Raw genomic sequence first — 3,332 nt, forward strand, 5'->3', positions numbered from 1 at the left:
ATTGTGTACAAAACTAGTAATTAAAATTTTAGTGCCGTTGATGTTCAAGACTCTATTGCAATGCATGAGGCAATTGCCTTTTTTTGCAGGTAATTGCCTAGTTAATTACATAAATTTCCAGAAAGTGTATTCAATTCGTGAGAACTCATGATGTGATAGAATATTTATTCATGTTATGCAGAGTTTGTCAAAGATCCAGACTGACACTGCTCAAGATAAAATTCACAGGTTTTAACAAAAAAATGAGGATAAAATAAACTCCATGCCAAAAAACAAGATAAAACTCAATACAATCCCAATTTATTAATACATGTGAATACGAGACCAACATATGAACTTAGGAAAGTGTACAAATGCACCAAAGCAAGCACGTACAAACTACTAACACGTAATAGATTGATCCATATTTCCTTTCCACCTCTTAACACTTACTAATAAATACTAGCAAGTCTGCAGTAGATTCTCATATCATACTTCTTCGGCATCGATCAATCCAAACAAGAGAATTATTTTATATCTGGATCCTGAATTTGCCGATTAATTGGAAGTACTTGTATCCTTGCCTGAAATTAAAATAAAATTTCTGTACATCAGGTTTCAGCAGCGCCACATGAATTATATGCAGACGAATATATATCTACCATTTTTATCCGGCTTGTTTCTTAGTGCTTTATCTTTCTTCTTTTCTGCATGCATGCGAACGCATAAGAGACAACAATTGGTCATGTCAAGAGAAAGTGCAACAGAAATCTTTTGGAGAACGAGGAAAAGAAGCTAGATCAAAAAGGTAGGCCGACATCGACGATGGTGCATGCATGCACACGACGATCGGTATGTTAGCTTAGTAGCTACTCTTACTTAGAGACTAAAGTAATGTAATCTCGAGTGCTGGAGTACTACTAACCACCATTAGAAGCAGGTGGTTTCTGCACAGGCGCTGGTGGTTTCCCTGCACGGCAATATCAATCAATCAAACACTAGTACTACACGGATATGAAAATCAATCAAACACTAGTGCTACATGGATATGAAAATCAATCAGTTTGCATTCATGCATGTGATTAAGATGTTAGGAGACCGGTTATGCTTTTCAATGTAACAGAAGGCCAAATTTGGAGAGGCTGCGATGAAGATAGAGTCGATGAGAACCTTGCGCATAAGTTTCCAGTCCAGGCATAGGACCTTTATTACTCGACGCTGAATGGCAATAAAAAGATATAAACTTTAATTTAATTGGTTAATGAACGGAACTATGATAGCTGGAGGTTAACTAGCTAGCTCACCCTTCGACTTGGGCGGCATGTTGTTTGGAGTAAGAGAGGCCTTGATCCCTAACTAGGCGTGTTCAGCAAGTTTGAGCTGTGGCCTGTGGATTGCCAAATGCTTGAAAAAAGTTCGCTTGTTATAGGCTTACGCATGGAAAAAACCTAGAAATTGCATTTAATTAGGACGATCATGACATCTCTTCAGGAAATATTTTATATATTATCTATTTACAAAACTGATTAATTAGACAGATGTATACATGCATAAATTCATACGAGTGCCACTGTCATTAAATCTTCAATTTGACCAGGGTTTTTGCCCAGTCTATGCATATATCACATAAGCAGTTCAGAGTTACAGGGATTTTTTTTTTGCATATGCCTACCAAATGGGAGCTGGGTTCCATTACTATTTATAATTATATCAGAACAGCAGTTCAGATGGAAATAAGTGAAACTGGATGATGTCCAAACAGACCAAAAGGCGAGAGTAACCTAGCTACATACGCACAGTAAATGGATAATTATTCGAAAGTAGATTCAGATGTTGTTTCTACCCCTCAGTAATGCACCCTAAAGTTCAGTTCCCTGAACATGGCTAAACCTAGCAAATATACTATTGTCCTGTCAAGTGACATATGTTGTGGTCCGCTTGTACATGGTTCAGGCTGGCTAGTATCCGCAGTAGTTCAACCCGCAAAAAAATAATATCCACAGTAGTTCACCTAAAAAACATGTATCTGCCCAAACTATATATGTTAATGAAAAATGCACAAAAATATATATTACTAGAAAACAACACGATATGTACGAACGAATCCACTCAATGTGTGAATGTCTCGCAAGAGTCTGGTCGAGTGTAATTTCGTTGATCATGCCACTTAAATTAGCACAAGTCGTTTGAGAGTTTTCTTAGGTAAAGTCTTTTGGGAGTTAATGCAATAGCTCTCTAACTAGCTACTAGGTCTTGATATTCTACATAAACAGCTACTGGTATGCAGATGGTCTAACTATTATGGCGGAATTTTCCTTCATTTGACTAGCCGATGTGCATATATATGGTAGTTTTTTCCTTGATCCTTCCAAGTCGGAATAAAATTAATTTTTCAATACATCCAGTCAAGTCTTACGTGTATAATTTGCATGATATATTTCCTGATTATGTATTGGGCAGTTTGCTAATTAACAAGTACAAAATGAGCTTGGTATTTCTTCCAGGGAAGGAGACAAAGTAATTCTCAATAGTTTCTTTTTCGATAAATGACACTTTCATTCCATGGTTATATCAAGGTGATACAGGTGTGCTGAGCATATATCAGTCCTCTGCATAACAAAATGAACGCAACCATCGCTGTCCCGTGGTGCAGAGCATGGTCATCTAGAAAAGTCCCCGAGCGACATGTAAGGTTTCAAGCTAGATCCCTCGCTGGACGACTATGCCCTATCAACCTGTTCTGAAGTATATCTGATCATTACTAGAGACTACATCCTACATGTGCTCGGTCTGTTCAGAGACTGGTTGCCATAGGTTAGTCGTAATGGTAGTATCATAACTAGTATCATGCATGCCAACTAAGTAATTTTGATAGATGGCATACAATTAAATAAAGAAGAGGGTTGAGTATCATATCATGATACCATATCATAATAAATGTTCAAGAGGACCGAATGAGATCGGGGACATGAAGAGGAGTCTCGAAATGGTCAAGAGGTAAAGATTCATATATTGGAAGGCTATATTCGGACATCAGAAAGGTTCCGAGTGATTCGGGTATTTTTCGGAGTACCAGGGAGTTACAGGAATTCACCGGGAGAAGTATTGGGCATTATTGGGCCATACGGGAATAGAGGACGCAGGCCAATGGGAAGGAGGCACACCCCCCCCATGGGTCCGAATTGGACTAGGGGAAAGGGGTGGCGCCCCCCTTGCCCTTTCCTACTCCCTTCCTCTTTCCCTCTTTCCTTCTCTCCTACTCCGAAAAGGAAAGGGGAATCCTACTAGGACTTGGGAGTCCTAGTAGGACTCCCCACACTTGGCGCGCCCCCTAGGGCCGGTCTCTCTCCCTC

The 3,332-nt window shown here is 39.3% G+C and overlaps 1 long non-coding RNA gene across 1 annotated transcript; it reads right to left on the reverse strand.

Annotated features, from left to right (window-relative positions):
• Positions 1-280: 280 nt before the first annotated feature.
• Positions 281-1,364, reverse strand: LOC123165095 (uncharacterized). The gene is made up of 5 exons (XR_006482758.1): positions 1,284-1,364; positions 1,150-1,197; positions 905-949; positions 642-686; positions 281-563 (listed from the first exon to the last, which is right to left on the reverse strand). It is a non-coding gene; the product is annotated as an uncharacterized lncRNA (long non-coding RNA).
• Between the last annotated feature and the right edge of the window lie 1,968 nt (positions 1,365-3,332).

Source organism: Triticum aestivum, chromosome 1D (assembly GCF_018294505.1).
Source record: "Triticum aestivum cultivar Chinese Spring chromosome 1D, IWGSC CS RefSeq v2.1, whole genome shotgun sequence".
Taxonomy (NCBI): domain Eukaryota; kingdom Viridiplantae; phylum Streptophyta; class Magnoliopsida; order Poales; family Poaceae; genus Triticum; species Triticum aestivum.